Raw genomic sequence first — 26,051 nt, 5'->3', positions numbered from 1 at the left:
CATAGAAATTAATGTCTATACTTTCGCCTCCACCTGAGACATGGACACCACTGTTTTGTGTACATAACTTGTCATCTCGTTCAGCCTCTAAAAACTTGAGGTGGTTAACATGGCAACCCGAGAACAATTCAGCACGAATTGGTCCAAACGCCATGTTATATAACTCTTCATGGTAAGTAGGGGAATTCGATACTTTCAATTGATTTACCTAACATTATACAAAAACATACACCTGTTAGTTTGAGAAAAGTAAATACTATAATATATATGTTAAATACAAAACAATTATAAATTACATATTCGAGAAACCACTGTGGAAACAATTCACGGTGTTTCTTGGCATACAAATGTGATGGATGTTCTCGCTTCATCATCTCTTCATGCTCATCTAGGTATGCCATTGTCTCATCACAATTGTTTAGTATGAACCAATGTGATACCTCCATGTCATTTTTTGAAAACAACTCGCCTCGTACAGGATCTCCAGAGAGTCGTGCGCTTTGGGCAAAAACAGAAAGTTTCTCATTTCTCACACCCCTGTCATTATTGTGCTGAGGATGATTGAAAATCGTCTTCACATCTTTTAAATACATTCCACAAAATGTAAGCGACTCATATTGAACCTAAGCCTCTATAATTGATTATTCGGTCTTCACCATGTTGTGTACACTTTTTTTTCAACTCTTCGAGAAGCCTGCCAAAATAAAACGATACGATACAAATTAGTAAGCATCAATTAATGATGAATAAACAAATGATGAGGATTATATACCTTTCTATTATCCAGCGATAGTTGACATAACCATCAATCAATGCCTTTTTTGGCAAGTGAACCATCACATGGATCATACTTGTGAAGAAAGTTGAAGGAAATATCATCTCAAACTTGCATAGGACTTGGACAATGTCATGGTATAACTGATTAACTTCCGTCTTTTGCAATGTTCTTGACGTCAGTTGGAAAAAAAACTGGACAACAAAATGATTGGCTTCATTACATCTTCTGGCAATAGGTGTCGAATACCCACAAGAAGTAGGCATCGCATAACCACATGGCATCATGGCTCTTTAATCCAACAAATTTACCCCCGTCAACATTCACGCAACGTGCCATTTTAGAAGCATACCCATCGGGAAACTTTACAGACGATAAAAACTTTAAAAACTCTTTTTTGTCATTCGGTTTCATGGAAAAAAAAAGAAATGCAAGATCCCTTATGGCTTTATCATTGTCCATATTCATCCATAAACCCCTCCGTATTCCCATTCGTTCCAAATCACGATGAGCTTTAATCGTGTCCCTTGTCTTGCCCTCGATATCTAGAATGGTGCCCATTAATGTGTCAAATACATTTTTGTCAACATGCATAACGTCTAGGTTATGTCTCAATTTTAGATTCAACCAATACGGGAGCTCAAAAGACGTAAACTTGTGCATCCAGTTCATATGTGTAGAAGGTCTGGTCGTACTCACTGTTTTCCCAGATGAAGCAAAATCCAAACGGTTAAGCTATTTCAAAATATGATCACTGGACCATTCTCTAGGTCTAAGGCGAGGCTCTGTTTTCCCATCGAACTCTTTATCCTTTTCCCACCACTCGTGTTCCCATGGCGACCATCTCCGATGACCAAGGTAACAAACTTTTCCGGCGTGCCAACTAGATGTTACATCATTCTTGTATACAGGGCATGCCATACAACCCCTAATGCTCTACCTAGAAACCATTACATATGTAGGAAAATCGTTCACATTCCATATAACTGATGCCTGCAAAGCGAACATCTTCCCAGTACACTTATCGTATATGCACACACCGTTTGTCCATAAATCCTTTAGTTCATCAACCAACTGCCTTAAGTAAACATCGATTAACCTACTAGGATCCTCAATTATCAAAAGAGTCATCATCATGTATTTTTTTTCATGCATTTCCAAGCTGGCATATTATATGAAAATACGAAAATCGGCCAAGTGTTGTGGTGTTGGTTTAGAACTCCGAATGGATTGAATTTGTCAGTGGCAAATTCCAGTCTAACATTCCGAGGATCAACAACAAACTCAGGGAACATTCAATCAAACTTTTTCCATGCCTTCCCATCTGCAGGATACCTTATCACATCATTGTCTACCCGTTTTTCCTTATGCCATCTCATGTCGGTGGCAGTATGAGTCGACATATACAATCGTTGCAACTTAGGTTTCAAAGGCAGATAACGCATGACTTTTTGTGGGATCTTAGTTGTTCTATTCTAAGATGTCATTTTGAACCTTGACTTTTTGCATACAGGGCATTTATCTAATGCTGTATTCTCTTTATAGAATAAAATACAATTGTTTTTGCAAGGGTGAATTTTTTTCATAACCTAATCCAAGACCATTCAACATCTTTTGTACGTTTCTATAGCCCTTCGGCAAACAATTGTCCTTTGGTAGCATTCTCTTGAAAAGCCCCTAAAAGTAATTGAAACACTGGTTCGACATACGATATTTTATTTTTCCGTGCATTAGTTCCATAATAGCCGTGAGAACCGAAAAACCCTCGTACCCTAGGTATAACTCTTGGTTGTCATTTTTTAATAGTTTTTCATATTGTTCAAATTCTGCATTGTCCATTGGTGTAGGCACGTCATCTTCCCCTTTCAGATTGGTGTTTGTCGATGCAAATGGAAAAGCATCATTTAAAATATCAATGACTTGTTCATTAGGTTCAACATTGTCCACTCTTGTGGCGTTAACATGATGGTTCCAAGTATTATAAGTCTCTACCATTCCATTCCTTACAAAATGAAATCGAACATTTTCAATTGTGTCTCTTAACGTGTTGTTACACCTCCTATAAGGACACCGGATTCTAGTTGCACCCGGGTTGTGTGTACGTGCAAAGTCAATAAAATCCTCGATTCCATCCAAGTATTCGTATGTGCATTTGTTCGGGTTATGTACCCCCGTTCTGTCTATAATTCCTGCAGCCACAATAACAGTAAGTGCCCTATCCCATTTTGGAATGCAAAGTCAATAAAATCACAACTTCATCATAATATTGTCACCTTATGCCTCCAGTAAGTGCCTTATCCCATTTTGGAATGCAAAGTAATGTCACGTAATTTACGGCTACATCAGATTATATTTCGACATGGAGGAATTTTGGCAGCATCTCTATACAGTTCTTCAGATAGACGACGTAGATATGAAATACCTATATGCCACCCGAAAAAAATCCAGAGATGAGACCGAAATCCCCACAACCGAAACCTAATCATTGAACCATAAACTACGCGCCATAACTGTGCAGTCCCAAACTATCTAAATAATGGGACAATTCAAGAATCAATTGGACCACAGTCATACTTTTGCATCCATGCACGAAATCCAACTAATTCTCGAATGGGAAACTAAGTTTTACTAAAAAAAAAAAAAAAACAGGTATAAAGTTAACTATAATTAATTCCTTACATCACAACACATATTTGTACGCCACGTACAAATTTAACAGCATAATATAAATATAATTTCACAACATAATTTAATTAATTATATATATATTTTTTTAAATAAAACGAAGAAAATACCTTCCAAATCGTTCTCCACCAATCGCTAATCACATACAATATCCCTATAGACAACGAATTTCATGTCGCTAGTATGAATTGACATTAATAGTTTTACCCTAAATAAAAAAAACGCTTACCAGACACACTAAGATAGCTCGATCAACCTAGAGAAGAAGATGGAGGGTATTAGATGATGAAATTGAGAGAAATTAGAAGTGACGGATGACGGATTGAAGAAAAACAAAGGGGAAGGAGGTGCAGAGGCGGATTTTACAGTTTTACTGCAGTTTCTGCCTCTGCAGCTGAAGTCATATTATAAAGATTACTTTTGCATTTGCATGATGAACCTATATATTCATCGCGCAAGTCTAAATATTTTTTTTTCATTTTCTTTATCATTAATTAATGTAAACAAGTTGTGTGACAAATACTCTGTTGGTCGCACAACATGTATATTTTTATTATTTTTTTCATTTTTTCCCTTTTTTTAACTAATGTAAATTTTTATTTTAATCTAAATACTAATAGTCATCCATATAACATAAATTTATTAAATAAAGCCAAACATAATGTCCAAATTTTATAAATAAAAAAAAACAAAAACAAATAAACTTCAATCCTCCTCCTCCAGGGCATCGGGAACTCCCGCACGCTCCGCTGCCCCGCTCCATATCGAACTTCCATAGCCGGAAATGCATCTTGAAAATGTCATCCAGATACTTCTGTTGCTTCTCATCAATTTCATCAACATCCCAATGAACCTGTATTAATGCCAATAAAAATAAATTAGTAATTTAAAAAATGCTACTTTTTAACCAAAATAATTATACATTCTTTAATACAAACTTACCAATAACTCCCCCACCATGGACTTCTTCAACTCCCCATGCACCATTTTCGAAGACTTAAACTCGGTAGAACATTGGTTCTGCACCAAACCCCCAATATCATACCTAAGTTCGGCATATGCATTAGCCCTACTTTTGTCTTCAAATGAGGGCAATCGCTTACGTCAGTACCTCTCTATTCGCAACATAGCTTTCCTCATTTCTTTTTCTACCACAAAATTTTAAAAGTAATAGACTATTAAAAAAATAATTTCAACCATATCAAATATAAGACAACTAATTCAACAATAAAGTTCTTTTTGACCTTTTCCTTCACAAGAGCTTTCTCCCACGCAACTTTTTGTTGAATCATGAACCGAATCGGCCATCGCCTTTGAAACAAAACCTTTGAAAACTAGGGTTTTTAAATTGTGTTTATATAAAACCTGTAACACTTTGCGCGATGAACCTCTTGGTCGCGCAAAATGCGTTATAAATGTGCACTAAATGGGAGTGGTCAAGGGCATCTGATCATTTTCAGTGAAACTTTGCGCGATGAATATATGGAAATATTCGTCGCGCAAACATTTGGCTGCAAAAAAAAAAAAAAATTCCCGCTTTTTCTTGCGCGATGAATATTTTCGTTGCATAATTTTTTTTTTTTTTTTTTTTGTATCCTGCCATTTCAGCAAAGAAGCCCTGCTATGAGACAACGTGGAGAAGTTGACATAGTCCTTTGCCAGGTACAAACAACCAAACCAAATCCTAAACAATAAACAACAAACACTAAACAACAACCACAACCACAACCACAACCACATATGCTCTCTACAATAAAGCGAGAGAGCGACCCAACCACAATGGCTTTCCTCGAGAACGACACAAATTCAAAATCTCTCTTCGACAAAGCAAGAAAGCGACCCAAATCCAAACGTAGCCAGAACACCTCAATCCATGACCCCAACATCTGCCATATAACCATCAGCCGCCATTCACCCAAACCCGCAAATCTTGCCAATAAAGTAGAAGATCACGGAAATTGGGGACGGGAGGCTGCAACAACGTCGAGAAGATTGGTTGCCCACAGAGTGGTAGGGAAGAAGAGATGCTTCTCAACACAAGAACTAGAAACAAAGGGGAAAAAGATGGGGAGTAAAGGGGAAGAGAAGAGGCGCTAGAAGGAAGGGGGAGAGAGGCTACCGATGGCCCAAGCCCAAGCAAGGGACCGGCAGCTAAAGCTTTTGCAAAGTTACGATTTTTTCTGAGAGAGAGTTAGGGTTTTTTCAGAGAAAGGGTACAACTAAAGCTGTGATTTTCATATAGGTGCTTTTGGATGCACATTATTTGAGAAGATTTCAAATGCAAGCTCTCCAACATACATGAAATTTTTTATTTAAACCAAGATTATATATTTTTACACCTAATTTACAAAAATTGTCCACCAAACTTTCAAAATTATCCTTAACGAAATAAGAATAAAAAAACAAAAATTCGTTTTTACCAACTGTCTTTACACCCAACAATAGAAAATAATGGTTTTTTTTTTTTTCTACACCCACGTCCCACAACCCGAAGTCCCCCGATGAGCAACAGTACCCCATTATTTTCCTTTGAACCCTAAACCCCAAAAAGTTTCGTGCTTCCTTATTGGGATTGGCCAAATCGTCCAATGATTCTTCCTCTTCGAATTTTGAAGCAAAGTCTGAATTTGGAGAGGACGCGTCAGTTGATAAACCCGTGATTAATTCCTGAAGCTTACTGGTTTCTCATGGTCTACAACACATTCCAAGTTCAATAATTAAGGACCTTTCTTTAGTCGTGTAGTTCATGTTGTAATTCGATTTCTTATATTCATTGAGTTCATAAATTCATCATATTCACTTATTACCTTTCATCGTCTACAAGGCGTCACTTCTCCAGCCTAATGTTGCGGAGCCTCCCTCTTTTTGTTATGCTCGTACCTGCGAGCGAAATCTTTAGTGATACTGATCTCTAAACATCGTCACTTTTAAGTCGATGTCGCTGTCTAATATTTGAAGTCCATCCATTGTTTCCGCAAATTTTAGGGTTTAGATTTGAAAGGCATCTTCTTCCTCCTCACGCGATTACTTGTGCGTTTGAGTTGCGTTTACTGGAAATAATGGAGTACAAGAGCCATAAGTTTATTTTTTGTATAGGAAAATATTAATTAGGATCCATTTGGTAACTTTTTTTTTTTTTGAACAAAAGATATCATTTACAATAAGAGGGAGAGGTGGGTTTAACCTCACAATGAGTTAGCAATGATGTGGTTTAAATTTTTCTTTGGCGAGAATCGGACCTAAGACCTCTCATTAACAAATGAAGATGAATACCACTAGACCATAAGATCTATTTGGTAACTTTTGAAAAAAGAAAAGAGAGAAGGAAAAAAATAGGAAGAGACACACGAGGGGTAAACCATAAAGTGTGCACACTTCCTCAATCTTCTCATTCTTTTTCTTTCTCACCTTTTTCATTCTTTTTTTTTTGTTAGTTTTGTATTTGGAGGAGATTCCATTTTTTTAACAACTTCTAATATAGAAATTTACAAATAAAAACAAAAAAACTGGGGCTAAATAATTGTACTATATTAACAAAAACAATGTTAAAAACCCTACATGCCTAGAGAAAAATCAAAGGAAAAATTCTCTGATGTCGGCTCCTGCCTTTGGTTTGGGGTCGGCGATAATCTTCTTGAAAATCATTCTTCATCTCTTCCCTCACTTTCTGTTTACTTTACTTGGTGTTGGATTATCACCATGAAATATTGTGGTCACCGTGATAGTCATCGTCATTTTTTGGCTCATGCACAAAGTTAACACAAGGTTTTTTTAATCTAGTTATCACCTTCGACATAGCGTTGAAGCGGGAAGCCATGGAAGATGTCAAATTGCGTTGGAAACGAGTTTAATCAGTACGATATTTTGGGTTTAGCCAGTGCAGTGGTATGACATGCGGATGTCCAAAGGATGTGGAGCAACGACATGATTTTATCCTTTTACGTTATTTCTATTTAATAATTTCCAGGAATTTTCCTGGAATTTGGTTTGATTTATTTCTGTAGGAGAGTTTGCTAGTTTGATTGCTCTTTATAGGAGAGTGCATGATTTTAATTTTAATTTTGGTGTGCTACCTCTTTTGGATCTATGTGTGAAAGGTGGAGCTGTTTGATTTGTTGGATCTACTTCATTTGGTGTTTTGGGATTGTGGCAGTGATTAGGTGATACGATCGACCCATGGACATTGTACTCCTTGTCCCAATTTATGGTATGAGATTTTGTTCTCACATGATCTCCCTGTAACACGAAGTTTAACAATTTTATTGATTTGTGTAATTGTGTGATTCTCAATGAGGGACGAGTGCTTGATGTTTATTTATTGCTTTGCGATTAGTGATACTTTATTGTGATATTTTTAGAGAGTTTGTAAGGACCCTTTTAGGACTGAGTTCTTCATGATATGTATTTATAATGCCCTTTTTTTAAGGAAAGAAATGTTGTAGTCTTCTTAAAAATAAAAAAAAATAAAAATTGTACTATATTGTTATATCTTCCTAGTATTAGAATGACTCAGGGCGGCTCCCACTATATTTTGATAGTGATAAAGGCTTCATATTCAAATCTCACCATTCTTATTGATTAAAAAAAAATGTATGATTTACTAGGAAAACTGTCAAAATGTTTTTTTTATTACAAGCGGTATTCTTATCTAAACTACATTAAGGAAGAGGGTTTGAATCAAAAACTCGGTGGGTTGAAAAATGAAGATCTTAACTATCAGAATAATCCACCACTTGTTAAGTTGCCGAAATGTTATGTATTGACATGGGTAGGTTAACTCTTTCTTCCTTTCTTCCCTTCTTTCTGTTGGGTCAGTAACTTAATCTGATTATCCTATATCAGAGCAGTGTGTCTGTATGACCAAAAAGAAATGCAAATACTAGAAGAACAACATTATTTTATAACTAATGGCCACTTTACAAAAGCAACAATATATTCTATCGAAGACCTAGATTTTGTGTGACAAAGACCAACATATAACATGAAGATGATTACTCCTTTTTCTGTACTGCGTGATTTTTGGGCATGTCCATTGTCTGTTTGATGTGTGTGTGTATATATATAAATATATAGGTCAAAGACTATTAAAAGAAGAAGAAGAACATTTCCATATCAAAAACATGCAGGGTCCACCTCGTGCTGAAGTTTTTGATCATTGATTGAATTGAAGGGGCAATTAGCCGGAAAGGGATCCGGAGATTTCCACTTAATCCACCTAGTTCAGGATCTGGGTCGTTGAAATTTATCTAATGGCTACAAACAGATGACTCTTTTAAAAATGATAATAACTGTAGACGTTGAATCAAATTTTAATAGCCTGAATCCCTAATTATATGGATTAGGTGAAAAGGGATCTAGGATCCCCTTCCCAATTAGCCATGTGCCACCATGCCTCGTCAAAGTTTTCGTCCATATATTCAATTAATCATTTCACCAGAGTGTTGCTTGTAATTTTGTCCAAAAAAAAGTGTTGCTTGTAATTTGGTTTTGCATTAGAAAACATATGTATGATTGCAAAATCTCATATGGTAATACATTGCCCGTGATGAGAAAATAATGATGGCCATTCAGGTCCCTTGACAAAATATAAAAGGAAATAAAAGTATGCTGAAAAAAGAAATGAAAAAAAAATTGTGTTCAACTTGAAGATAAAATAACTCATTAATGAAACTTATCATATTGAGTCCCTTTCAAATGAGAAGATTAGAAGGAAGAAATTTTCTTTTTGTATAATTCCATCAAATAAATCATTTGTTGTAGACCTATTAGATTGAGAATATGATTGTGTAAATCCAAACATATTTAGGATATCCTTATAAGATTCTACCATATCTCTTAGACTAGATATTATCCTATTAGAGTTGTAATCCTATTGGGCTAAGGAATTTACCTTCCCTACTACTATAAATAAAGGCACAATGGGGTGATATCACACACCTCACAATTACACATCTCTCTCTATGTGCCGCACCCCCTCTCTCTGGCCTCCATAATGCTTCGATAAATTATGCCTACAACACATTATCAGCACGCTCTTAACACTGCGCTAAAGAGAGTTTATTCTTCAATAAGGGAGGTATTACGTTTTAATCATTTTTTTTATGATTAACTTATTATTTTATTGAATTAATCTACATGCTATTGATTCAATTTAATTTTTTTTTTGTTGAACGTGATACAACGCATTGGAGATGCACGGCTTTCAGAGAAGGATCTTCTACAAATTCAAATGCTCAATTGTTTTTTGCCAATCAGGTTGTTTCAAAATAAAGGAAGATATTTGAAATGACCATGAAGCATGAAAACATTCCACATGATGCATGAACCCCCTATATTTACATTTACCTTCCAATATATATATATATATACGTTTTATGCATTACGTAATTTTTGCTATGTGGAATTTGTGAGTCAAAACATCGAAATAAATTAGAAGCAATTAGGGTTTTTCAAACCCTAGCAAAAGTCGGGAAAAAAAATTATAGGATTTTTACGGCATAAGTCGCGACTCACCCCACTAACACCACTGAGCTAAGCCTCATTGCTAGCCTGCAACCTAGCAGCGTGGAAGGCCTTGGGACGATGTTTGACGTCTGGACCACATGGCAGCAACCCTTTAGTCTTTGCTGCGCACGCAAGACATACCAAGCCCTCAGCCTAGTAGGGTTTCCTTGGGCCTTTAGCCCAGCCCAACTCCAAAAAAGGCCTGCAGATCTCTTGGATCTGTCATACCGTGTCCCTAGCCCAAAAAGCAGTAGCCCTATTCTACTAGGCCTTTGTCCTCAAACCCAAGCTTGCCTGCTCTGCTTCGCCCAAGCCCTTGGCTGGGCTTTCCCGCACACCCAGGCCAGCCTCGTACTGGGCTTATCCCATCATGCCCTGTTTTGGCCCAAACCAGCAGCCCATGCTGTTGCGCTCACCCCAAACCCACGGCTCAAAGGCTTGCATCCTTCATGTGACCCTTAAAGGCCTGCAACCATGCTACAGAGCCCTGCCCTTGCATTACAACTAACCTAATTAAGCTGGGCTATGTTGTTTTTTCGATCCAATGCCAACTTTTGGCATTCCCGCTTCATAACCACACCCATTTAATTTTTGGGATGTTTTGGTTAACGCTAATTAACCTATAATTCACTTGTCACATGGCCCACCGCTAATTGAAGCTAATAAGACCCACATGTCATTATTTTGCTTCCACGATCAATTCCGTATGGTCCTGACCTATTGAATTAATTAAAGTGACCAGTAGTCCATTAATCTGACAAGACATCCAAAATTATTGGCCCGAAGATCACTTTTGGACATTAACAATTCAATAATTTATTTTTCTTCTTTGAACCATTGATAGCCTTTCGTAGTCCGAAGCGCTCACACTTGAGTTCTCGAAGAAACCCAAATCCACTACACTTAAATCAGTACCTTGTATTCTATGTTCTTGCAAGATCCTCTCTTTTATGAACTAAACATTCATAACTAAATTGAACATGTAGTTTCAAATTTAGTGCCTTTGAAACCCGAAGTTTTCTTAAAACAATACACCCATGAAAACTTGATGTTTTTCATGTAAACTATGTCTTAGAACCTGAATGTTCTAACTTTGAGCTTATGGATGTTTTATTTTTCATTGCACTATTCACAATATTGTTCCCTCCATTCAATGAATTGTCGAACCATCACAAGTTCAATTTTCCTGATTTGAACGTTTCTAATATAAACCATTTTATGTAGGGTACAAGACATGAATCTCTGCTTGACTATCAAGAAGCTGAGAAACCATTGAAGCCAACAATGGCATAGAAGAGCTGAATAAGCCTCTGTCATGATCTTTATTCTAAGACCTATGCTCGAAGCATTACAAAAGGAAGTACCTCTCGAACGAGGATTTCATGGCTTTTTGGCTCGCTCCTACGGACCATATAATCATAAACGATATTGCCTGAAGCACACCATTAATACGTCCATGCATGAGTACGATTCTAAAGTTTATAAATCTGATCAAATTTTGACTGGAGAATATTTTTCTCGTCCTTCCAAGTTTCTAACTAACTCCTGAAGCAACAGTGTAGAGAACGGAAGTTTACCAAAATTTTGGATCTAATTACTACCACAAATATGAGTGAATGGTATAGATTCGGCTATAGTCTATCAAATGGTGGTGCCCTGCTTTGGCAGGGATGCATTGAAGGTGATGTTCTACTTCGGCAGAGTTGTATCGAACGGTATTGCTCCACTTTGGCAATGGCCTACCGAACAAACCCCTCCGGCTTCGGTTAGAGCCTACTGAACCCAAGTCTGGGTTTATCTCTCACAATCCAATTTCGAGTTTGTTTTTACAACATATGGTAGAATCAAGGCCTGCCAAGGTATGGCATCATGCCCGAAGTGTGATCCTTGGCACCTAAGACTTAAAACTTTGTCATGCCCCAGACCCAAGATCGGCAGAAAAATTAACCCATCGCCCGGCAAGCAAATAAATGTAAAAATAAAAACGAAAAACAAACTTCTTTTATAAAAATAACTCCAAAATCCTTACAGGTATACAAAATAAATTAAAAACTTAAATCCCTCATATCTAACACAATCTCAGCTCGTCTATCACATGTCTTGCCAAATAACTCATCTGTAAAATAATAGGTGAAGTGTGAGCAACAATCACCATCACTCAGTGAGTAGAATATATAATATGCCAATCAAGCGATGCCTTTTTACACACTCTAGAAAATACAATAATAATATCATAGCTTTAGCCACATAATTTCATATCACATCGTCCCTTCACATTTCCATTATATCTTTTATAAATTGAAACTCACCATGTGACCCCTAATAGCCATTCTGCCTTAGTGTCCCCGTGTACAATTTACATTTATCCCTCAGATTAATGCAACACTAAAGTTCTCATGCTCCATGAACATCTCAAACAATGCACTGACCAGATATATAATAACTCTAAAGGTACTTCACAAAATCCAACATGCTTAACTTGAAATAGATCGAGATTTGTAAATAGAATAAATCCCACAATAGTTTGTGGTTTGCATTTATCGAAAATAAGAATTTTTAAACACATTATATAAACCACTCACCTCGATAACTTGAATCTCGACAAGACAACTTACTAACAATCTCCCCGCAACAAACCCTAGCTCTTTCTCTCTACGTGTAACATGCATGCTCTGCATGCTGCCTTCTTTTTATGCTCTAAAAAACAATGGAGCAAAGCTCATATTTATACTAGTAGGAGACGGCCAACTATGACCTCCAATTGGTTGGTTTTAGCGGCTAGACAATGGTGGCATGCAAGGTGTCAAATGGATGGCTTAAGGGGGACACCTTCACTAGTAGCTTTCTACAATCATCATACTAAAGTGCTTACTCACTCAATCACGATAGGAATGCATGAATGGCTTCCACCTCATGCTAATTGAAATAAACATCTGCTTTGGGAGATATCTATGGAATACTACAACTTATAAATTAATATCTAATAATATAATGCTATGACAGGTTGTTGTAGCATAAGGATATCACGTGGAATTCTCATGTTAACCTATAAACTTGCTTAGGAGAAATATATATTGGAAAATACGGGTCCTTACAAACTTCAAGAATAATGGATAGTATTCCTGAATCTCAACCATGTAGAATCTATTTCCATCTCAATGGAATAGATCATTGGTTATACAACTGTTTGTGCCTTTACCAATGTCGTTGAGGAGTACCATTATAGTAGTCAATATGTGAGACTGATTTTGCTCCATCGAACATTGTTGGAAGAGCAGAATTTTTACATGAATGCCTTTTTGGCCGAATCCCCTTAGTAACTTTGGTTTACTTTGTGAACATTTTTCTATGTTCTTAGATTCACTTTTGGTGTTTGTTTTAGTTATGGATTAGATTATGTTATCAATATTGTCCTCGAAAATGAATTAATTGAATCATGTTTCTTGTATACATCTGATCGAATTCAATTAAACACGTGATTAGGTATGAATGAGGTAAAGTTAGTTGTCTGGATGAATACGAAACTACGCACACTAACTTTACACCTAAATCACATATCTAGCTACTTCAGGTCCATCCAACCTGATTAAGAGCATTGGCATGCTCCTCGTTGTATGAATGGTACTACATTACCATTTAAGAGACCTTATATTCTCCTCGTTCCTGAAGAACATCTTTAAGTTTTAAGGATATTCGAGAGAATACTGATCATAATTGAAACCGTTGAAGAAAATAGAGTGGAATATCTTTGCACCACCTCCAAAAATGAGCCTGAAGCTTTTTTTTTTGGGCTAATAGGCTGCCTCTCAACTAGGAACACACCACATGTGGCCAGCCTGGAGACAGGTAATTCGAGCAATTTACTTGCTTTTGGCATGACCTTTTGGGACACTTAGGTCAAACAATGATGCCATGACGTATCTCCTTACCTGATGTAAGGATCTTGTACCTACAAGTGCACTTTGCCAAGCCTGCTCGTTGGGGAAATTGATTTTCTAAATCATCCCTCATAAAGATACGGAATCACCCTTTTTCACAATGGATTCAAGGGAATATATGTGGACTAATCTAACCAAAATGCGACCATATAAATACTTATGGTTTTGGTTGATGAATCAATAAACTGATGACATGTTTGTCCACACACATTGCTGCTAAACAGCCTCGTAGAGCGATCATAAAGCGCAATCTAAATGATCGCTTGGACCTTGGTGAATGCACCAAGCTTTCAGTTTCTACCTAGGGCAATGCAATTTTGTACGCAGTTTTGTTGGTCCGCCTTGAGGCCCATTGCCACCTAACCATTTGTTACGTTATAGTTGGTTATTGGGTACAAACATGATGTTTCATATTTACGCATTTGGGTGTGCATTCCATGTGCCAAGTTGTGCCGTCACAACATACCAATATGGGTCCTCACAGAAGGTTGTGAATCTTTGTTGATTATGATTCTTTTTCATAATAGCTCTTTTAGAGCCTTCTCGCCGTTAAAGGGAGATAAAAACGTCAACATACCTGTAAAACGGCGTGAATTTGCGTGGACATTGCCCACTATGTCTCATCTTGATCCTCGTACTGCACAAGTGTGATAAGCAAGTGCGATGAATTCTAGTTTTCAAAATGTTGCTCCAGATGCATTCCTCTGATCTAGCTAAAGTGACGAGATTATATACTACCTGTAAACATACCTACAAGGATAGACATAATTAACGGACGTCTAGTCAACATCCTCGAAGGGTGTACCGTCCCTAAAGGACGGTTTGGCCATCCTTATTGGACGGTCTGGTACACCGGCGGATAGCCAATCAATCTGTCTTAGCCTGAAGCATGGCAAATCACTCGGTTCATATAATTCAATTCCATAGAAAGGAAGATCACGACACAACGATGAATCCATACTTGATCGTTGTCTCAAATCATTTCCATCTCATGAGATTAATCTGGATTACCTCCGAGACTTGAAGTTCTTGGTCTAGTATACTAGTTTGGATGAGAAAATAGAATTGGAATGAGATTATCATCGATGATGTTTTCACTTATATGGTAGCTACCGACATAAATGAAAAGCGACGATATAATCGTGGTCCGTTGATTAGTGACAATGTAGAATTGATTGGACAACCAAAATTACAATCTAGGTTAAATTCCTTACCAAAGTGTGTTTGGACTTATCTTTCCTACACTGCCCAAGGTAACCCTGTTGTGTTACTAGTGGGAAAAGAAACGTAATGAGATGAATGAAATAGTGCGATATGATGCACAACTTATGACACAAGGTTTCTCTCAAACATCCTATGATTGATAGCAACATTATGAAATGTGGTTAGTGTTTTTCCATAGGGATAGTAATACGAGGATTGACATGTAAGTTCTAGAAGAATTACGTAGACTGGTTCAAATAGTTATAAACCACGAAACACCCTCTCAACTCGTTTAAGGCGTTCACTTATGAAATGAAGCAATCTGGCGGATGTGGTATACCCATCTAAGTGATTATTTGATCAGTTAGGGATGAATTATGTCCTTGCGTGTTAAACTATGAAGTCTTATCCCGAATTGCTAGAGTTGTAGTTTATGTCGATGACATGCATCTCATTAAGACTCTAGAAGAGCTTGAGAAACTATCTCGCATCTAAAGATAGAATTTGAGGTGAATGATCTTAGGAAAACTCGTTTATGCCTTAACCTGAAGTTCAAGCATTGTTATGATGAAACTTTGGTCTTCTAGTCGAACTACACCCTAAAGGTGTTACATTTGAGTATACCTATGATCTTCCATACGTTACATGCATTTGAGTATACCTATGATCTTCCATATCTAAGTTCAACTTTGGGCTTTGTTGTACTTAGCTCATTGTGTTAGATAACACATCTCATTCGCTATTAATCTATTGTTAAAGATGCAGCATCGTGCCAACACGCAGCCACTGAATTGGTACTAAAGACGTTTTTCCGCTACCCTGAAAGGTCTAATGCATCTCGAGAGGATCTGACCCCTTTGTTCCTTAGAATGATCCTTGCATTGTTTGTTATGTTAACGATGCTTACTTATCAAACCCCCATAAGGCACATCTCCGAATGGTTATGTCTCGCAATATTTTGGAGGTCCATGATATGTCGTTAGTTGCGAAATCTTCAAATTGTTCCAAGATTCACCTTACTTCATTATGCCACACATGAGACATGGTTGAGGCTCTTGTTGAGCATATTCAAAGTACTTGTTGTTTTCATCCATTGTTGAGTCCCGACGACGATCCATGAAGATTATGTCGCATGTATCAACCCAACCAAGACACGATACATCAACGAAGTCAACGCTAAGACATATTGCATCTACATCTACATCAACAAAGCATTAAGAGATTGAAGTCATGCAAGCTGATCCTAGACAACCTTGCCGACCTTTACACGATGTCACTGTCGAAGTCAACCTTCCATAAGCTTGTTCAAGGAATTGGTATGCCTAACTATTCATATGTAATGCTTGTAGTTCTCATTTGGAAGTTCTGTCAAACTTAGAAGGAGTATCCAGAAGTATACTCACTTGATCTTAATGTATTATTTTTCCCTACGATTAGGAGCATTTTTCCCATTGGGTTATTGCTATCTAACTAGGTTTTAACGAGCCACCCATCCTGGGCTGATCATACCCTTGTAAGCTCTTCTACTTATGTCGAGAAGATGTATAATTTTGACTTAATGCAACTTCTCACTTTTCTCCTTAGTCTATGGGTTTCTATCCCACCTTGGGTTTTACCATAGTAAGGTTTTGTGAGTTTTACCTTTTATGCATTCTTCCGTTGATTTGAGACTCGCATTCGCTCATTGTGCCGACGACTTCATCAATTGAACTTACTTCATCGCTGAAGACTTGATGCGTCATGTGTTTGAGTATTTACACAATCAATAGGGAGTGTTGCAGACCTATTAGATTAGGAATGTGATTGTGTAAATCCTAACATATTTAGGATATCCTTATGAGATTCTATCATATCTCGTAGACTAGATATTATCCTATTAGAGTTGTAATTCTATTGGGGTAAGGAATTTACCTTCCCTACTACTATAAATAAAGGCACAATGGGGTGATAAAACACACACCTCACAATTACACATCTATCTCTTTTCTCTCTATGTGCCACAACCCTTCTCTCTCTGGCCTCCATAATGCTTCGATAAATTATGCCTACAACATCATTCACTCTTATCTTGAATTTTATGATTTATCTATTTTAATCTGACTCTAGACACCAAACAAAATATTCACTTTTACTCCATCAAATTGCTGAGCATGAGAGTGAAATATTGCAACCTTAAATTGTCCCGAGAATCTACTTTTCATTTGTCACAGACCAAACATTGAATAGCTAGCAAAATTTCCTTTTGCCGGCCCTAAAACAACCATTCTATTGTAATATAATATTAAACTAGAAATTTGTGAGCATACAATCAGATTACCTAATTTCGTCTTTGCAACCATATAAATAATACACATCTTTATTAGCAAAAAAATACTCATATTTGCGTTAGTGTATAAATAAGTGTAAACTTTTAGTCTGCATTCATTCTTTTCCACTCAATTAAGCCCCAAAGAATATTAATTGTACTTGGACGTGATGATTCGTGAATGAAGAGCAATGTAGTCACAGGTGTGATTCTTCCACCTTGTAAACATATTTAAAATAGGGTTTTTATCACAAATGGTCCCTGAAATTGACCCACCCAATCAAGATGATCTCTGAAATTGAAAATCGATAAATGCAGTCCCTAAAAATGGCTGTTGCAAATCAATGTGGTCATTCCGTTACGATTCTGTTAAAATTTCTGTTAAGTGCTGATGTGGCACATAAATGGGTCCCACAAATTTAATTAAATATTATTATGTGAATAAAAAATATTTAAATAATATAAAACAATTGTTATTTTTTATAATTAAAATCTTAAAATAAAAAAAATAAAAAATAAAGAGATGATTGAACACTGTTCATCATCTTTTTCCCTTACTATACACAGAAATATTCATAGAAATGATGAATTTGGAAGGAGAAATCCCAAACTCTTTCATGGTGTGGATTTTGGTTGTGGCATCACTATCCTACTTTCACACCGTCGGTAAGCTCACTTCTCCAGGCACCACTAGACTCCTTGCCATCCTACCCATCGCATTCTTCTTCTTCTACCTCCCTCTCAATCTGACCACCATTTTTCTCAACGGCCTGTCCTCTTTCTTCCTCGCCTGGCTTGCCAATTTCAAGCTTGGGATTTCTCCTTCCAATGTCATCATTTATGTGAATATTTCTGTGAATAGGAGGGGAGGAAGATGATGAATAGTGTTCAATCATCTCCTCCTTCTTTTTTATTTTTTATTTTTTAAGATTTTAATTATAAAAAATAACAATTGTTTTTTATTACTTAAATATTTTTTATTCACATAATAATATTTAATTAAATTTGTGGGACCCATTTATGTGCCACATCAACACTTAACAGAAATTTTAACGGAATTGTGACGGAAGGACCACATTGATTTGCAATAGCCATTTCGAAGGATTACATTGATCGATTTTCAATTTCATGAACCATCTTGATTGGGTGGGTCAATTTCAAGGACCATTTGTGATGAAAACCCCTTAAAATATGGAAAATGTTTGTATTCTCTATGGGGGACTTATTTGTCTCCCTACTTATAATTAACGAATTTTTATATCCGAACATCATAATCGGAATTCTTCATTCTCTTTATCATCATCTAAAGATTATTTTTGCAAAAAAAAATCATTCAATTTGGAGATCGCTATAGTCATCCATACGTGTCAAATCAGTCAACGATTTTAGTAACAAGTAACATCTTTATGATGAACCGTCTATTTGTTTTATGTATATTAATGGGATAAAGATCTCCAAATTAAATAGCTTTTTGTATATAAAAATTGAGATGATGATAAAGAAAATGAACAATCCCAATTATGATGTTTTGTTGATGCACAAAATCGGAGGTCTTGGAACAACGTAAATCCGACCGTGAATTTGCAAGAAAGTAAAGAACACAAGATGTATCGTGGTTCGCCCCAATGTTTGGGCTACGTCCACACTGATGTTGATTGTATTTCTCTGTGATTGTATGTATGGATTACAAGTATGAGGGGGAGTCCCCCAGAGAAAGAGAGAGTTTGAGAGAGTTTCTCTTTGGATGTAAGGTTTGTGGCTTATGTATGTGAGGATGAGCCCCCTTAATTGTGAGGGTGAAAATGCCCTTTTATAGACTAAGGGCTCCTCCCCTTTTACATAAATCATGGGTTCAATGTCTGGAAGCCCAAGTAACGAGGCCCAATATAATATGGTACTAACAGTAGTCCCCCAGGTCTTCAGTCAAGAGTTGGCTGGAGACTTGAAATTCAGTCCATGTGTGGGCCGAAGTAACTAGATGTCGTCTATAACTGATACTCGATATGAGGCGGTACTCAATGTGAAATGATACTCAACTAGAAGTAGCACATGTTGCAAGGCTGCTCAACTTGTGGCTTATGTTGCCTTGGTTAGCTCGGCTTGTAGTGTTGAAAGTGAGGGAGTCCCTTTTATAAATTAAGGGCTCGCTCCTTAGTACATAAATGATGGGCTAAAGTTGAAGCTCGTGGCGAGGCGGATGCTCAGTAGGCAGCGATGCTCTCTAATGATGGTAAGGGAGTCCATTTTATAGAATAAGGGTTCGCTCCTCAATACATAAGTGATGGGTTATGAGTGATGCTCGCGGCGAAACGGTTGCTCAACAGGCGGCAATGCTCTCTAATGGTGGTAAGGGAGTCATTTTTATAGAATAAGGGCTCGCTCCTCAATACATAAGTGATGGGTTAGGAGTGATGCTCGCGGTGAGGTGGTTGCTCAGCAAGCGCGATGCTCTCTAATGATGGTGAGGGAGTCCCTTTTATAGAATAAGGGCTCACTCTTCAATATATAAGTAATGGGCTAAGAATGATTCTCGCGGAGAGGCGGTTACTCAGTAGGTGGCGATGCTCTCTAATGATAGTGAGAGAGTCCATTTTATAGAATAAGGGCTCACTCCTCAATACAAAAGTGATGGTTGCTCTCTAATGAAAATGAAGGAGTCCCTTTTATAGAATAAGGGTTCGCTCCTCAATACATAAATAATGGTTACTCTTTAATGAAAGTGAGGAAGTCCTTTTTATAGAATAAGGGCTCGCTCCTCAATACATAAATAATGGGCTAAGTCCCCCAAGTATTTTTCATGGGCCCAGTTGCGGAAGCCCAATATATGGTACATAGTGTAGTCCCCCAAGTCTTTAGTCAATAGAGTTTATTGGCTGGAGACTTCAAATTTAATCCATGTATGTGCCGAAGTGGCAGTTGTTCGGAGGCGGTCTTTGTATACCATGCACTGAATCTTTGTAGGTGAAGCTTTGAAAATGAAGCTTTGAAGCTGGAGCTTTTGTAAATGAAACTTTGAAGTCGGAGCTTCGTAAATGAAGCTTTTGAAGCTGGAGCTCTGTAAATGAAGCTTTTGAAGCTGATTGACATGAGTGATGCTCATGAATGTTTATATGAGTGATGCTCATGAATGTTGACATGAATGATGCTCATAAATGTTGACATGAATGATGTTCATGAATGTTTATATATGATTGACATGAGTGATGCTCATGAATGTTTTTGTATGATTGACATGAGTGATGCTCATGTATAATTTTGGAGTACTGGATGTACTTTTGATCACCTGGTTGGTGATAATAGCGGCAGGCTGCCGAATAATTTTGGAGTACTAAGTGTACTTTTGATCACCTGGTTAGTGATAATAGTGGCAAGCTGCTGAATAATTTTGGAGTACTGGACGTACTTTTGATCACCTGGTTGGTGATAATAGAGGGCCTGGCTTTTTTGGGCATATAGGCCTTCGCCTTCCACATAATATTCCAGCCCATTATGTTGGGCTTGCCCTTTTTTTTTATTACCTTCTGATGGGGTTATACAGATGTTTCCGAAAGATAAGAAAAATAAATCACATCATTCAAAAATAAATCCGACCCTCTGCTCAATGGGTCACGCCCATAATTCCCCTTTTTGCATGCCATCACCACCGCAATTATGTCTGCTTCTTTTTATCTTCTTTTGCTTTCTGCTTTTGCTTTCTGCTTTTACTTTCTGCTTTTGCTTTTGCTTTTGTTTTTGCTTTCGGCCTGGTTGCTGCTGGGACCTTGTAGTGGGATGGCATGTGCTCTCGCAGAAGAAAGCCTCCATTTATTCCTTGTTTTTGCATGTGGGTGTTTATTCCTTGCTTTTGCAAATGGGTGTTTATTCCTTGAAGTTGTTTTTTTGGTGCACGTGGAAGCGCAGTCCTCAATTTTTCTCGAATGGTTATAGGATCTGATCCAGAGGTTACCTGTCAGCACCCAAGAAGCACACCCGTTAAAGTTAAGACCACCATGTCCAAGACAATTTTCAAAGGGCAGAGACCCTTTGCAATATTCCTAACGGCAGCTGCTTCAGCTTCAATCTCATCTGGAGTAGCAGGAACAAGTGAAATATGATGCGAGGCATCAAACATACTAAAATGATATAAGCTCGAGTTCTGAAACCAGATCGCTTCATCAAAGTAAGGATCGAGTATAGGTTTGAGCGCCTTCATAATCCCGTAATCTTGCAGCAAAACACCTCCCCCCAAACAAAATTTCTAAACTTTAATGTGGATGACTTCACTTAAAGTCGGAAGCGAGTACTATGTGCTCAGATACAACACATTAGCATGAACATGAGGATTTACTGCCTTAAGTACAGGTGTTACAGATCCATCCCTGATAGTAAAAATATCAGAAAGTGACAGATACTGGGAGGTCGGGCCGCCGTGTTTGAGAAAAACTGGTCCGTGCTCAGCCAAATCCCGACCCATCTGATCGTACAGTGCAGACCTTCACTCCTTGTTCGAAATTACAGAATCGGAGGAAGAGGTGGAATTACGTGAGGAGTCGGAGTTCCGGAGAGCCATTTGGAAGAGAGAGTAGAAAGCAAGGCGTAGAAGATCCAAATGAAAACTACAATCTTGGAGCGATTCATACTACCACGTCGTCGGCGCCACCATCCAATCTATCACCGCCATTTAGCCATCGCCATATCTCAACATTTACTTTCTCAGATATCGGTGGCACTGATGAGCTCCAACGCTTCAGACTTGTCAGGTGGCGGGTGTGCTTTCACGGCCGACAAGGACAAGCAGAAGGAGAAGGCCCGAGTCAGCCGCACATCCCTCATACTCTAGCACACCCACCACAACGACGTCGTCATTGTTCGCAAGCTCCTCGAGGAGGATCAATCCCTCGTCCACGTCCGCGACTACAACAACCGCACTCTGTTCCTTGTCGCCTCGCTCCACGGCTGGATCGACGTCGCCAAGTGCCTTATTGAGTATGGTGCCGTCAACGCCCAAGATCGCTGGAAGAACACTCATCTGGTTGATGCAGAAGGAGATAAGAACTGATGTTTCCGTTGTCTAAGAGTAGGGTTTGTGGGTGATAGGGTCAATTCCCATCTTGGAAAGCTTCTTTTTTAGCTTGGTGTTCCAGTAGTTTTTTACATCATTGTCTGTTCTTCCTGGTAGTGTTTTGCAATGAGAGACCACCTGCACTACATAAGCATGGAGTAAGAGAGAGAAAGAGGCTGTGATTGTGTTTCCATCGCTGCCGCCGTGACCGGGAGCTGGAGCGGGAGACATATGTTTTGCAGTGACTGTTCAGGTGTTTGGTTCTTCGATTTTTGTAGATTCACGGTGGAGTGTGGTGAGATCTCACGGTGGTGAGATGAAAAAAATGAAAGAGAACCGACATAGCTTTTTGTGTCGATTCCCACAGACGGCGCCAAATGTTGATGCACAAAACCGAAGTTCTTGGAACAACGTAAATTCGACCGTGAATCTGCAAGAAAGTAAAGAACACAAGATGTATCGTGGTTCACCCCAATGTTTGGGTTACGTCCACACTGATGTTGATTGTATTTCTCTGTGATTGTATGAATGGATTACAAGTGTGAGGGGGAGTCCCTCAGAGAAAGAGAGAGTTTGAGAGAGTTTCTCTCTGGATGTAAGGCTTGTGGCTTCTGTATGTGAGGATGAGCCCCTTCAATTGTGAGGGTGATGAGGCCCTTTTATAGACTAAGGGCTCCTCCCCTTTTACATAAATCATGGGCTCAATGTCTGGAAGCCAAAGTAATGAGGCCCAATATAATATGGTACTAACATGTTTAAATGATAAAGGCTCGTCAATTATGAGTAGGAGATAAATAAGTCCCCACTAAGAAGGACACAAGCATTATCCTTCAAATATTTTGATGTATATGTTGTTCGTCAACTACCTAAGATACATAACTTGCAGGTTTTCCGTTATTTTCTTGATTGAAAAACAAGAAAGCTAGTAATACAACGAATTCTAAGGCTTCATATGTTGAATGGAACTCGGTCGTTAATTAGAAAAATGTGTATTGTTTTGGAAGCAATCATATTGGTCAAATTATAAGAATTGGTTTCTTATTTTAATATTGTGATTAGGGGTGAGCACGGTTCAGTTCGATGTGGTTTTGAGTGAAACCGAAACCAAAACCGAATTTTTTGCGGTTTGGTTCGGTGCGGTTTTGAAGCCAAAACCGAAATGAAACCAAACCATTTAGTTCAGTTCGGTGCGGTTTCAAACAATTTCAGTTCGGTTTCAAACCATATAGATACAAAATGAAAAAAAAAAAAACAAAATCTCTTTACCTTCCTCTCTCCCCCCTGAACAACATTAGTATTTTTAAGAAAAAAAATATACAATCTAAAACCTTATTTCAAACCATTTTCAAACATTTCCTAATGCAAAGTCAATGTGCATATTCAAGCCTTCAAAGGACTTTGCACCCCAGTAAGGCAGCAAATGCCTTCTCATTATGATAATATCACTCAAGGGCAGTAAATGCCTGTAGCTAATCTGCAACAAATAATAGTACTGTATTTTCTAAAGATAGTATGACATGGAAGAATTAAAATTAGAGAAACTGGATTGGTGAAATTACGAAACATGCCAGACAATACAGACCAACAGATGCAACATAAACAAAAAACTTGACCCCAACACCCTGAAGGCTGCTATCCCAAAGGGTTTTTGCCATAGTTGTAGAAGGTATAAGTTATAACTCTATATAAGTCACACACACAAAATATTATACAAATACAAAATAAAGCATGCACACCCTAATTTAACCGACACGAATTGCATTCCTTTGCCCTTGATTACACACCCTAAACATATCAGACAAAGTCTACAAGTTTTAGAAAAGGCCTAACCGAATCAAATACACAAAATAACAATTAAACAAATTGATACACTTCAATCATGTTTTTTTTAATACTTGTGGCACGGTTTTCAAAAGTCAAAACCAAAACCAAACTGTTTCTCTACATTGTGGTTCGGTTTCAAACCGAAACCGTTTCAAAACCGCAAAATCAAACCGTTTGGTATGGTTCGATTTGGTTCATGTTTCAGTTTCGGTTTTCGGTTCCAAGTGTCCACCCCTAATTGTGATGGGTAGTAATTAGTAATGGACTTCATTAGGAAACGAGTCTTTCTCTGCCTAAAATAGCGCACATACCTGTCTAATGTGGACACTAATGAAAAAACATGTATTAGAGTTTTAACGTGCAAGCAAGGTTAGAGAGAGAAACCTAATTTTCTCCACGTTGACGACTCGTCTACAGATCATTCAAGATAGAGATTGTAGATGACATTTGACGTCTAGTTATTGAGATGTGTAATTTACGTATTCTGTAATAATCGATTGTGAAAATGATAGAATTCAAGTTCTTCGCTCAAGGATTGAGTCTTTTACATTTACCCAATTTATAAGTTTACAGATACAACCGGTGCAGGTTTGCCCTTGATTAGTCTTTAAACAAGAATGGGATTTGTGAAGTCTTGTCACATTATTCTAGCTCTGGATCGAATATATATTTTGACGAAGCTTCTGACCCTTGTCGGCGGCACCTTCCAGCTGCCTCTTGATGTCTTACTGTAGTTTTTCTTTATTGACGTTTATCCTCGAGTTGTTAACCAGCACCGAAAAAACAAAGAAAAACTCTAAGAAGATACGAATCTCTTGATGTCTTTCTTTATAGTTGCCCACGTAGCCAACTAATAAGTTACCTCTCCTCAGTCTTTAGACCTTTTGGTGGTTTTGCTAAAATTTCTAAATCTATGATACGAAAACTACTTATCATCCGACAGAATATGAAGTTCCAACAAATCCAATCCTAGGTATCACTTTTTGGGTATATTTTAAGCCTTTAAGTGATGAAAAAGTTGAAGAAGGCAAGGGAGGATTGGGATGGGTTTGTTGGTACCTTAAGGAAGAAGGTGAAATTCATGCATGTTTTATCCTTTCTAGCTTATATATTCACGTTGATTACGGAATATCAGGCTTTGCTTCGTGCAATTTATCTTTTCAGTCAAACATTTTCTTTGTTGAAATTAACTAGCAACATTTTTTATTTGATTTTGATGAGTGCCATCAAACTTGCGTGTCTTCAGCTAAAGCGTCGATTTAATTACATCCGCAAAATTAAAATAATAAAGAGTTTGTAACAACATATATAATAAGCTAATTCCTCCCAAAAAAAGGGTTAGTCCATATCATCACCGAGAGCAGTCTTAATGAAAATTTATATACCACTCATGTAAGTGACAAAGGAACCCTTGGCATATGCCGACAGGTGATACCCTTTATCTAAATGGTCAAACTTTTGCAACACTAATTATAGATTTGATGTCACTTAGTATTACGGTCTAATGATATTCTTAGTCATTTGTAAATGAGAATTTTTAGGCTCGAATTTTATGGATGACAAATCACAACTAATTTATTCTCCCACCCCTTAATGTGTATATATAATTATATAACACAAATTAAAAATTATGCAAGTGATACACTAGAAAATGCAATCCAAAACCTATAATTTGAAAAGTATTTATGCGAATGCCAACTATTCTAAGTTACCATTTATTGGGTTTTTTGTTTCTTAAACAAAAAAAATTCTTTTATATTTTACTGTCTTAAAGCA

At 37.6% G+C, this 26,051-nt stretch overlaps 1 long non-coding RNA gene across 1 annotated transcript; it reads right to left on the bottom strand.

The window, feature by feature from the left end:
* Positions 1-4,186: 4,186 nt before the first annotated feature.
* LOC139193563 (uncharacterized) lies at positions 4,187-4,930 on the bottom strand. The gene is made up of 3 exons (XR_011577787.1): positions 4,705-4,930; positions 4,403-4,608; positions 4,187-4,313 (listed from the first exon to the last, which is right to left on the bottom strand). It is a non-coding gene; the product is annotated as an uncharacterized lncRNA (long non-coding RNA).
* Positions 4,931-26,051: the final 21,121 nt, after the last annotated feature.

The sequence above is a fragment of the Malus domestica genome, chromosome 17 (assembly GCF_042453785.1).
Source record: "Malus domestica chromosome 17, GDT2T_hap1".
In the NCBI taxonomy this organism is placed as follows: Eukaryota; Viridiplantae; Streptophyta; class Magnoliopsida; order Rosales; family Rosaceae; genus Malus; species Malus domestica.
Note: the sequence above shows the minus strand (reverse complement) of the source record. Positions and strands in the feature narration are given on the sequence as shown.